The sequence below is a fragment of the Salmo salar genome, chromosome ssa19 (assembly GCF_905237065.1).
Source record: "Salmo salar chromosome ssa19, Ssal_v3.1, whole genome shotgun sequence".
NCBI classification, from domain to species: Eukaryota; Metazoa; Chordata; class Actinopteri; order Salmoniformes; family Salmonidae; genus Salmo; species Salmo salar.
The window spans coordinates 68,452,373-68,465,108 of record NC_059460.1 but is presented as its reverse complement, the minus strand read 5'-3'; the positions used below and the strand labels follow the sequence as shown (position 1 = coordinate 68,465,108).

Sequence of the window (12,736 nt, the reverse complement as noted above, 5' to 3'; positions counted from 1 at the left end):
GACCAATATATATGGTCCTGCTATAACCGTTGTTTGCAGAATTCACAGCCTGCTACACTTGTGAAAAACAGGGTTAATAATATATCTGTGAGAATATCTAAGGGGCTTTTATATAATTCTAAATGATTTAATAATAATAGTAATAATAGCTTTGTTTTAAAAAATAACTATATTTTGGAGATGATTTAGTTTTCAAATAACAAAGTGAGCGAGAAAAAGGCCATTCTTGAACATGGGGTGAGAAATTGTTACTAATTTGTAAATAAAGTTTGTTATTTAGAATGATTTATTTATGACTTTAGAGAGAAAGAAATCAAAAGCCTACCAACACATCATTGGTCTCCCAGTCAAGGCCGGCACGGGTATTGAACCAGCATCTGTAGCAGAAATGCAGTGTCTTAGACCGCTGCGCCACTCAAGCCCTGTACAACATGACCGGTCGGGAGTAGGCTACAGTACTACAGTAAGAGCAAAATAATACTAACATTTCCACACCCTAATTGTCATCTAAGTTTCTCTTAGAATAAAAACCTTATTGTAACAACAGTTTTAGTAAGTAATACTGACTAGTAGTAACAAAAAAATAAGTGTATTTTTGGAGACACAGTAGCACCTTGGGATCCAAAAGCATAATCAGTGATCTAACTCCCCCTTGCACTGGTCTGGAGCAATGGCACACGATACCGTACTAAACCACAAATTACCTCTAAGTCCCGCAGCATAATTGCAAAACTTTTAGTTGAGCAACCACTGTATGTTACAATCCCTGATGTCTCTATGGAAAGCAATCCTTGCCCTAATTTCGTCTACCTTGTTATCTAGAGACTGGACATGAGCAAGTAATATACTTGGAAGCGGTGGGTGGTGTGCGCGCCTCTGAAGTCTGACCAGAAGACCGCTTCATCCACCACTTCTCTGGCAGCATTGTTTTCGGTGAACCTCTAGAATCAGTTCAAATGCCCTGGGTAGTTCGGACAAAGGATCTGCTTCGGGAAAGTCATATTCCAGGTCATAGTGGGGCGGCAGGTAGCCTTGTGGTTAGAGTGTTGGACTAGAGACTGAAAGGTTGCAAGATCGAATCCCTGAGCTGACAAGGTAAAAATCTGTCATTCTGCCCCTGAACAAGGCAGTTTACCCACTGTTCCTGGGTCATCATTGAAAATAAGAATTTATCTTAACTGACTTGCCCAGTTAAATAAAGGTTAAAAAAATATATAATAGTTCTTCCTGGCTGTATGTAATAACACTCAAGATAGAAAAATAAAAAAATGAAATACTGCAAAGTTTCCTAAGGACTAGAAGAGAGGCAGCCCTCTCTGTCGGTGCCATCTTGTTATCCAAGTCCATATTATGGCAAGAACAGCTTAAATAAGCAAAGAGACACGACAGTCCATCATTACTTTAAGACATTAACCTGTTAGGGCTAGGGGGCAGTATTGACACGGCCGGATAAAAAACGTACTCGATTTAATCTGGTTACTACTCCTGCCCAGTAACTAGAATATGCATATAATTATTGGCTTTGGATAGAAAACACCCTAAAGTTTCTAAAACTGTTTGAATGGTGTCTGTGAGTATAACAGAACTCATATTGCAGGCAAAAACCTGAGAAGATTCCAAACAGGAAGCGCCCTCTCTGACAAGTTGTTGTTCATCTTGGCTCTTTTTATTGAAGACTGAGGATCTTTGCCGTAACGTGACACTTCCTACGGCTCCCATAGGCTCTCAGAACCCGGGAAAAAGCTGAATGATATCGAGGCAGCCTCTGGCTGAAACACATTATCGCGTTTGGATAGTGGCTGGTCAGAGTACTCTGAGACTCACGCTCGTGCACGAGGGCACGATATGTATTTATTTTCTCTCTCTTTGTACGTATACAAGCTTTCCCGGGTCGGAATATTATCGCTTTTTTACGAGAAAAATGGCATAAAAATGTATTTTAAACAGCGGTTGACATGCTTCGAAGTATGGTAATGGATATTTCGAATTCTTTTGTCACAAAATGCGCCATGCTCGTCACCCTTATTTACCCTTTTGGATAGTGTCTTGAACGCACGAACAAAACGCCGCTATTTGGATATAGCAATGAATTATTTGGGACCAAACCAACATTTGTTATTGAAGTAGAAGTCCTGGGAGTGCATTCTGACGAAGAACAGCAAAGGTAATAACATTTTTCTTATAGTAAATCTGACTTTGGTGAGTGCTAAACTTGCTGGGTGTCTAAATAGCTAGCCCTGTGATGCCGGGCTATCTACTGAGAATATTGCAAAATGTGCTTTCACCGAAAAGCTATTTTAAAATCAGACATATCGAGTGCATAGAGGAGTTCTGTATCTATAATTCTTAAAATAATTGTTATGCTTTTTGTGAACGTTTATCGTGAGTAATTTAGTAAATTCACCGGCAGTGTTCGGTGGGAATGCTAGTCACAAGCTAGTCACGTGCTAATGTAAAAAGCTGGTTTTTGATATAAATATGAACTTGATTGAACAAAACATGCATGTATTGTATAACATAATGTCCTAGGGTTGTCATCTGATGAAGATCATCAAAGGTTAGTGCTGCATTTAGCTGTGGTTTGGGTTTATGTGACATTATATGCTACCTTGAAAAATGGGTGTCTGATTATTTCTGGCTGGGTACTCTGCTGACATAATCTAATGTTTTGCTTTCGTTGTAAAGCCTTTTTGAAATCGGACAGTGTGGTTAGATTAACGAGAGTCTTGTCTTTAAAATGGTGTAAAATAGTCATATGTTTGAAAAATGGAAGTTTTTGCATTTTTGAGGTATTTGAATAATGCGCCACGGGATTACACTGGCTGTTGAGTAGGTGGGACGTTTGCCCATAGAGGTTAAGGTCAGTCAATACGGAATATTTCAAGAACTTTGAAAGTTTCTTCAAGTGCAGTCGCAAAAACAATCAAGCGCTATGATGAAACTGGCCGTAATGAGAACTGCCACAGGAAAGGAAGACCCAGAGTTAACTCTGCTGCAGAGGATAAATTCATTAGAGTTACCAGCACCTCAGATCGCACCCCAAATAAATGCTTCACAGAGTTCAAGTAACAGACACATCAGACTTACTTCGGCCAAGAAACACGAGCAATGGACATTAGACCGGTGGAAATCTGTCCTTTGGTCTGAAGAGTCCAAATGTAAGATTGTTGGTTCCAACCACCGTTTCTTTGTGAGACGCAGAGTACATTTTACATTTACATTTTAGTCAATTAGCAGACGCTCTTATACAGAGCGACTTACAGTAGTGAATGCATACATTTCATACATTTTTTTCCGTAGGTGAACGGATGACCTCCGCATGTGTGGTACCCACCGTGAAGCATGGAGGAGGTGTGTTGGTATGGGGGTAACTTGCTGGTGACACTGTCTGTGACTTATTTACAATTCAAGGCACACTTAACCAGCATGGCTACCACAGCATTCTGCAGCTAAACACGTGAGAAATAAAGTTTGATTGAATTAGATTTTTTTACTTAACCTCTTGGGGCTAGGTGGGACGCTAGCGTGCCACCCGTGGTGCACTCCATCAACAGCAGGTGCATTTCAAGAGCGGCAAATTTGAATCCAAATAAATGTCAAAATTCAAATTTTTAAAAAATACAACTATTTTACACCATTTGAAAGATAAACATCTCCTTAATCTAACCACGTTTTACGATTTCAAAAAGGTTTTACGGCGAAAGCATAAATTTAGAGTATGTTAGGACAGTACATTTACAAGAGTTGTGTGTAATGTTTTGTCAAGTCAAAGACAGGGTCACCAAAACCATAAAACCAGCTAAAATGATGCACTAACCTTTTACAATCTCCATCAGATGACACTCCTAGGACATTATGTTAGACAATGCATGCATTTTTAGTTCTATCAAGTTCATATTTATATCCAAAAACAGCGTTTTACTATGGCATTGATGTTGAGGAAATCGTTTCCCTCCAATAACCGGCAGTCAAGTCAGCGTCACAAATTAAATAATTAAAATTAGAAAACATTGGTAAAATATTATATTGTCATTTAAAGAATTATAGATTTACATCTCTTGAACTCAATCAACTTGCCAGATTTAAAAATAACCTTACTGGGAAATCACACTTTGCAATAATCTGAGCACTGCGCCCAGAAAAATACGGCGTTGCGATACAGACTAGACGTCATGTTGGGGAGATCTAAAATCGAAAATACTATGTAAATAATCCATTACCTTTGATTCTCTTCATCAGATGTCACTTCCAGGTATCACAGGTCCATAACGAATGTAGTTTTGTTCAAAAAAGCTCATCATTTATGTCCAAAAATCTCCGTCTCGTTAGCACATGATGTAAGCCAGCCGGACTTCTCGTCATGAACGAGGGGGAAAAAATATATTTCCGTTCGTTCAAACATGTCAAACGTTGTATAGCATAAATCATTAGGGCCTTTTTAACCAGAACATGAATAATATTCAAGGTGGACGAATGCATACTCTTTTATAACGTATTGGAACGAGGGTACCCAACATGAACTCGCGCCAGGTGTCTAATGGGACATCATCGTTCCATGGCTCTTGTTCGGTCAGATCTCCCTCCAGAAGACTCAAAACACTTTGTAAAGGCTGGTGACATCTAGTGGAAGCAATAAGAAGTGCCAAAATATTCCTAAGCCCCTGTGTTTTTCAATGGGATAGGTTTAAAGTCAATACAACACATCAGGTATCCACTTCCTGTCAGAAAATGTCTCAGGGTTTTGCCTGCCAAATGAGTTCTGTTATACTCACAGACACCATTCAAACAGTTTTAGAAACTTTAGAGTGTTTTCTATCCATATATAATAAGTATATGCATATTCTAGTTACTGGGTAGGATTAGTAACCAGATTAAATCGGGTACATTTTTTTTATCCAGACGTGCAAATGCTGCCCCCTAGACCCAACAGGTTAAGTCGTTTTTTGGGGTATCTGTACTATACCTTACTATTTACATTTTTGGACACTTTTACTCCACTACATTCCTAAAGAAAATAATGTACTTTTTACTCCTTACATTTACCCTGACACCCAAAAGTACTTGTTACATTTTGAATGCTTAGCAGGACAGGAAAGTTGTCTAATTCACTCACTTATCTAGAGAACATCCCTGGTCATCCCTACTGCCTCTGATCTGGCAGACTCACTAAACACAAATGCTTCGTTTGTAAATTATGTGTTGAACTGTGCCCCGGGCTATCCGTAAATTAAAAAACAAGAAAATCGTGTCGTCTGGTTTGTACTTTTAATACTTAAGTACATTTAAAACCAAATACTTTTAGACTTTTACTCAAGTAGTATATTACAAGGTGACTTACTTTTACTTCAGTCAATTTCTTTTAAGATATCTTTACTTTTACTCAAGTATGAAAATTGGGTACTTTTTCCACCACTGAGCAGGAGTCTCCAACAGGTCGATTGCGAGCTACCCCACCTATGAGTAGCTCTCCAAACAATTCCGAAATAGATTTTTCATGTGTTCCATCGCAAACTGTCATAAACAAATCTCACAAGTATCCGACACTGCAAGCTCCCAGCTGCTATATAATCAATGCAACATTGATATTATCTTAAAAAGCCAAACCTAACACAATATCTGGCAATGAATTTCCAGCAATATTGACCCTGTCTGTCTGTGTGGTGCATGCGTGCGTTTGTCTATCACTCCGCATGTAGCCAGTTGACGTGATAACCCTTGTGGGTTGACAGAAATACTTTCCCCAAAACCTTCTCAATTAAATGTTAACTGCAAAGTATATCATGAATAAGTACACCACTGGTCCAAAGTTTTAGAACACCTAATCATTCAAAGGTTTTTCTTTATTTTACTATTTTCTACATTGTAAAAGAATAGTGAAGACATCAAAACTATGAAATAAAACATATGGAATCATGTGGTAACCAAAAAAGTGTTAAACAAATCAAAATATATTTTATATTTGAGATTCTTTAAATAGTCACCCTTTGCCTTGATGACAGCTTTGTACACTTTTGGCATTTTCTCAACCAGCTTCATGAGGTAGTCACCTGGAATGCATTTCAATTAACAGGTGTGCCTTGTTAAAAGTCAATTTGTGGAACTTCTTTCCTTCTTAATGCGTTTGAGCCAATCAGTTGTGTTGTGAAAAGGTAGGGGAGGTATACAGAAGATATCCCTATTTGGTAAAAGACCAAGTCCATATTATGGCAAGAACAGCTCAAATAAGACATGAAGGTCAGGCAATACGGAACATTTCAAGAACTTTGAAAGTTTCTTCAAGTGCAGTCCAAAAACCATCAAGCGCTATGATGAAACTGGCTCTCATGAAGACCGCCACAGGAATGGAAGAGTTACCTCTGCTGCAGAGGATAAGTTCATTAGAGTTACCACCCTCAGATATTGCAGCCCAAATAAATGCTTCACAGAGTTGAAGTAACGGACACATCTCAACATCAACTGTTCAGAAGAGACTGTGTGACACAGGGCTTCATGGTGAAATTGCTGCAAAGAAACCACTACTAAAGGACACCAATAAGAAGAAGAGACTTGCTTGGGCCAAGAAACATGAGCAATGGACAATAGACCGGTGAAAATTTGTCCTTGGGTCTAGAGTTCAAATTTGAGATTTTTTGTGAGACGCAGTGTGGGTAAACGGATGATCTTTGCATGTGTATTTCCCACTGTAAAGCATTGAGGAGGAGGTGTTATGGTGTGCTTTGATGGTGACACTGTCTGTGATTTATTTAGAATTCAAGGCACACTTAACCAGCATGGCTACCACAGTATTCTGCAGCGATACGCCATCCCATCTGGATTGGGCTTAGTGGGACTATCATTTGTTTTTCAACAGGGCAATGACCCAACACACCTCCAGGCTGTGTAAGGGCTATTTTACCAAGAAGGAGAGTGATGGAGTGCTTCATAAGATGACCTGGCCTCCACAATCCCCCGACCTCAACCAAATTAAGATGATTTGGGATGAGTCAGACCGCAAAGTACATTTTTACATTTTACATTTTAGTCATTTAGCAGACGCTCTTATCCAGAGCGACTTACAGTAGTGAATGCATACATTTCATTTCATGCATTTTTTTGTACTGGCCCCCCGTTGGAATCGAACCCACAACCCTGGCGTTGCACACACCATGCTGGCGTTGCAAACACCATGCTCTACCAACTGAGCCACAGGGAAGGCCAAAGTGCAGGAAAAGCAGCCAACAAGTACTCAGCATATGTGGGACCTCCTTAAAGACGTTGGAAAAGCATTCCAGGTGAAGCTGGTTGAGAGAATGCCAAGAGTGTGCAAAGTTGTTATCAAGGCAAAGGGTGGCTACTTTGAAGAATCTCAAATATAACATATATTTTGATTTGCTTGACACTTTTTTGGTTACTACATGATTCAATATGTGCTATTTCATAGTTTTGATGTGTTATTTCATAGTTTTGATGTCTTCACTAATATTCTACAATGTAGAAAATAGCAAAAATAAAGAAAAACCCTTGAATGAGTAGGTGTTCTAAATCTTTTGACAGGTAGTGTATGTCATTTGTATCTATTATTTGTTATTTGCTAACTTTGCCATGAAATGAGCAGCACCAGTACAGAACCATCACTTGACAAGCAGATTAGACAGCACATTCCTTACTAGCTAGATGTGCAATTAAAGGGCCAGATGCACAATTAAAGGGGAATTACACTAAAAAAAGAAATGTTCATTTTCTTCCAGGCCTAAAAGAAATGGTCTTCTGATGTGATTTAACCATTGACATCGACTCAGAAAAACCAATTACGTTATTGCTCTATGAACAGTTGTTATTTTGAGAGTGAAAAATATTCTAAAACTTGGAAAAATAAAACAACTTAATTTGGGAAAATATAAAACATCATTTGGGGGTAAAAAATCACAGATGTTATAGGGGCCCCCTTAGAGTTGATTATTAACCATTATTTTACCAGGTACAGTATATTGACAGAAAATATAGTGCGCTACTTTCTCTTGTACACTAAGGACCTGGGAAAAGTTTCAGAGGAGAGAAGAATGTGCCTATTTGAAAGCTAGAAAATAATTAGTAGCTCACGACATGTTTCGTTTTTTAAAAGTAGCTCTCATGCTAGAAAAGGTTGGAGACCCCTGCCCTATAGGCACTTTACATGCTCAGCATGTTGCATGAAATCCCTCTTGGATGGCTAAAGTTGGATAGTGGTTTAAAGACTGTTTCTTTCTTTCTTTCAGTCTTGTTTTTATTTTCTACCCTGCAAATTACAGGGAGTGATTGAGGTTATCCGGAGCTTACAAACTATTACCATAATCATATCACTAGACAGCACCAGCACCACATGGCCCTCGGCAACCGTGTAGTCAGCTCATCCGACAATGTGCCGCATTAGTGGAGCTGATCCAAGGCCAGGGGCAAATTACAGAGTCGAAGCTTAACCTCGCGCGACAATGGCACAGCAGTGGGTTCAGGCGACACATAAATAAATAACGGCGCGAGCGCGATACGGCGCTTACCAGCAGGTGCACCTTTTAAATCTTCGGAGCCACCTGAGACAAGTCCACGCACCTGATACCCCCGAATACAGAATTTGCTTCTATTTAGTTACAGTCATTGTCCGTAAATGTGTAATAGTCTTGCTTGCGTAGGCTACAGTTTAGAATCTGATATAGCCTAAAGAATTGCAATACATTCCGACAAACATATTCCCTTTTTCTGGAATCACGATGTGCATATATACCTTTTCCCAGACGCCCTATGTGAAACCAGCCATACAGGCTAGGCTGAGGTCTTTTTTCAAATAGGGTACGTTTGTGCTAAGTTTTTTTTAAACGAATTCCCGTCTGTGCGAAACATATTGTAGGCTATATCGTCTTATTTGGCATTGGCTGTATGTGCACTTATAAATAAGACCCAGCTTAATATTGAACACTACATGTTTCCTAGATAGTAGCCGAAGCAAATCCAGCTATAAACAGCCTAGTATGCTAGTAGCCTAAAAACTATACCCTCCATCAATCGGTTAAGTGACATAGCAGACAAAAAAAACATAAAAGGCTCACTTCTTCCTTGCAATGTGCTCATTGCTCTACCGCTATTGAGTTTGCACCACCAAATGTAGAAAATCATATATTAATCATCCAATCTTACCTGCCTCGTCCGTGTCCGTCGTGGGTTAAATGATTTTAGATTCGGTCAAATGTTCTGCTGTGATGCGTCACTAAGGCTATAGGTAGATTAGTTATTTCGGTTAGTTTCTTTTTTTCTCTCCCTTTCTCTCTCTCTTCAATTCTCTTCTCTTCTTCTCTCCCGCTCACGACAACACTTTTTCCATCTCCAGTCGAAAATGTCGGCTCCTGACTTTGGCTGTTCACTTCAACTTCACCTCAGCATTGGCTACAGCTAAATCCGACCCTGGTTTTAATGTCTATGATACGGAAACGAGCAAATGCCCTGTTCCGCGCGAACTTGCCTTTGACTATTTTCCGGTTTCAACTCCCGGTTTCGCCTATCCTTGCTGTAGCATAATAGAACAACTGGATGCAGTGCCGGCAATGGTCGTTTGGGTTAAAGGCTTTTTTTTGCAGTTTGATTGCTAAATTCCTGCAGTTCTACCCATTTTGCCATGGGCTGGAGACCATTTTTTGCTATTTTAAACCAAATTTTCTGAGACCATTTTTTGCAATTTCAAAGCAAATTTTCTGCAATTCTACACATTTTGCCAAGATGTATGCCATGTTAATGACTAACAAAACAATGGGGAATTTGGCCATGATTAGGCTCATAAAATGATAGCTGGCTAGACTAATTTACCAATAAAAAAATGTGTTAGCTGACATGGCTAATTAAGTGACTTTCAGTGACCAAAATAACAAGAGAAAAACTGAAATTGCAGTGATTAATTACATCAAGCCTGTGGATTTGCCGTTTGTTTTGGTTGTGTTTCAGGTTATTTTGTGCCCAATAGAAATTAATGGTAAATAATGTATTATTTCATTTTGGAGTCACTTTTATTGTAAATAAGAATATAATCTTTCTAAAGACTTCTACATTAATGTGGGTGCTAACATGATTTTAGATAATCCTGAATGAATCGTGAACAATGATGAGTGAGAACGTTACATAGGCATACATATCCTAACCCCCTAACCTCCCCTGTAATTGTAATGGTCAGAGGTTAGCATGTCTTGGGGGTAAGATATTTGTGTGTCTGTAATTTTCGCACTCATCATTATTCACAATTCATTCAGGACTATCCGTAATCATGGTTGCATCCCCATTAATGTTGAAGTGTCTAGGAACATATTCTATTCTTATTTACAATAAAAGTGACTCCAAAATGACACAATAAATTATTTACCATTTATTTCTATTGGTCCTGGGTCTCGTTTGCAAAAGAAAAGGATGAAGTACCCTGGTCTATTCAACGACTGTATAGTATTTCCACCTAGTGTATAAAACAAGTATTGCGACTTTGAAACAATTTGATGGGCCTAACTTAACAATTAATGCATGAAAAACTAGTGATGCATATTGGCTATATTCTACAATTGTGTGTAATTTAGTATGTTATAATTTATAAGTGCACATTTCTGATCACATGACCACACATTATGTCCCGTGTGGCTCAGTTGGTAGAGCATGGTGTTTGCAACCAGTACGGAGAAAAAAAAAGTGGAAAAAAAAATGTATGAAACGTATTCACTACTGTAAGTTGCTCTGGATAAGAGCGTCTGCTAAATGTAAAATTAAAGTACAATTCTTAGGCTTATGTTTGGTTAAGAGAGCTGAAAATGTCACTCTTCTCACTCTTCTGATCACAAAACCAAATAGGCATACCAAAACTATTGAGCCCAATAACAAAAATTATTGGGCCCTTAAACTTGAAAACAAAATGCCTGTCTGTATGCTTATTTATAATCCCCTATGGCCAAATTCAAATAAACAAACTACAGTGCTTTAAAATGATATTTTATAAATTGTAAAAACATATTTTTTTACAGCAAAACAACAGATGCACTCTTTCTCAAACTAAACTCTTAACTTATTAATCAATATAGGCCTAGTACTTAGTGACGCATCGTGTGTTGTTTTAACTTTTTAGTGACGGGGCAGTATTCGGAAATTCAGATGGATGATGTGCCCAAATTAAACTGCCTGCTACTCGAGCCCAGTAGGTAGGATATGCATATTATTAGTAGATTTGGATAGCAAACACTCTGAAGTTTACTTTGGGCTGTTATTTAAAACCTGTTGAGGCTAGGGGGCAGTATTTGCACGGCCAGATAAAAAACATACCGGATTTAAACTGGTTACTACTCTTGCCCAGAAACGAGAATATGCATATAATTAGTAGATTTGTATAGAAAACACTCTAAAGTTTCTAAAACTGTTTGAATGATGTCTGTGAGTATAACAGAACTCATATGGCAGGCAAAAACCTGAGAAAAATCCAACCAGGAAGTGTGGAAATCTGAGGTTTGTAGTTTTTCAAGTGATTCCCTATCCAGTATACAGTGTCTGTGGGGTCATTTTGCACTTCCTAAGGCTTCCACTAGATGTCAACAGTGTTTAGAACATTGTTTCATGCTTCTACTGTGAATGGGGAGAGAATAAGAGCTTCTGGAAGTAGATGAGTGAGAAAATGACATGAGTTCAGTGGTGCGCACTGACGTGAGAGTTAGCTGTGTTCCTTTTTCTTTTTGAAGACAAAGGAATCGTCCGGTTGGAATATTATGGAAGATTTATGATAAAAAACATCCTAAAGATTGATTCTATACATCGTTTGACATGTTTCTCCGAACTGTAATATAACTTTTTTGACTTTTCGTCTGAACTTAACTGCGCGAGCACTATGCATTTGGACTACTCTACCAAACGCGTGAACAAAAAGGAGGTATTTGGACATATATATGGACTTTATCGAAACAAATGAACATTTATTGGGGAACTGGGATTCCTGGGAGTGCAAGTGAATATTTATGAATGTTATTTCTGAGTTTTGTTGACTCCACAAAATGGCGGGTTTGGTTTTGTCTCTGAGCGCTGTACTCAGATTATTGCAAAGTGTGCTTTCGTTGTAAAGTTTTTTTGAAATCTGACACAGCAGTTGCATTAAGGAGAAGTGTATCTATAATTCTTTGAATAACAGTTTAATATTTTATCAACGTTTATGATGAGTATTTCTGTAAATTGGTGTACTGATTCACCGGAAGTTTTGGGAGGCAAAACATTTCTGAACATTACACGCCAATGTAAAATGGGGTTTTCGGATATAAATATGAACTTTATTGAGCAAAACATACATGTATTGTGTAACATGAAGTCCTATGAGTGCCATCTGATGAAGATCATCAAAGGTTAGTGATTAATTGTAGCTGTATTTCTGGTTTTTGTGATGCCTCTCCTTGCTTGGAAAATGGCTGTGTGGTTTTTCTTGTCTCGGCGCTGTCCTAACATTATCTAGTGTTGTGCTTTTGCCGTAAAGCCTTTTTGAAATCGGACAATGTGGTTGGATTAACGAAAAGTGTATCTTTAAAATGGGATATAATAGTTGTATGTTTGAGAAATTGGAATTATGCGATTTTTGTTGTTTTGAATTTGCCACCCTACTATTTCCCTGGCTGTTGAATAGTGTGTCCACATTTCCCAGAGAGGTTTTAATGAAGACAAGTGCCTGAAGGTTTTGCAACTGTATGGTTTCTCTCCCCTGTGAATCCTCTGGATTCCATAGTCACCA

General features: G+C 38.5%; 1 protein-coding gene across 3 annotated transcripts in view; it reads right to left on the bottom strand.

Annotated features, from left to right (window-relative positions):
• LOC106579432 (cadherin-23) overlaps window positions 1–9,551 on the bottom strand; it is a 706,260-nt gene extending 696,709 nt beyond the window's left edge. For all 3 annotated transcript variants that reach the window (XM_014159337.2, XM_014159338.2, XM_014159342.2), the window contains exon 1: window positions 9,148–9,551. The gene's annotated coding sequence lies outside the window, so the exon portion shown is untranslated. The remainder of the gene's footprint in view (window positions 1–9,147) is intronic.
• Between the last annotated feature and the right edge of the window lie 3,185 nt (window positions 9,552–12,736).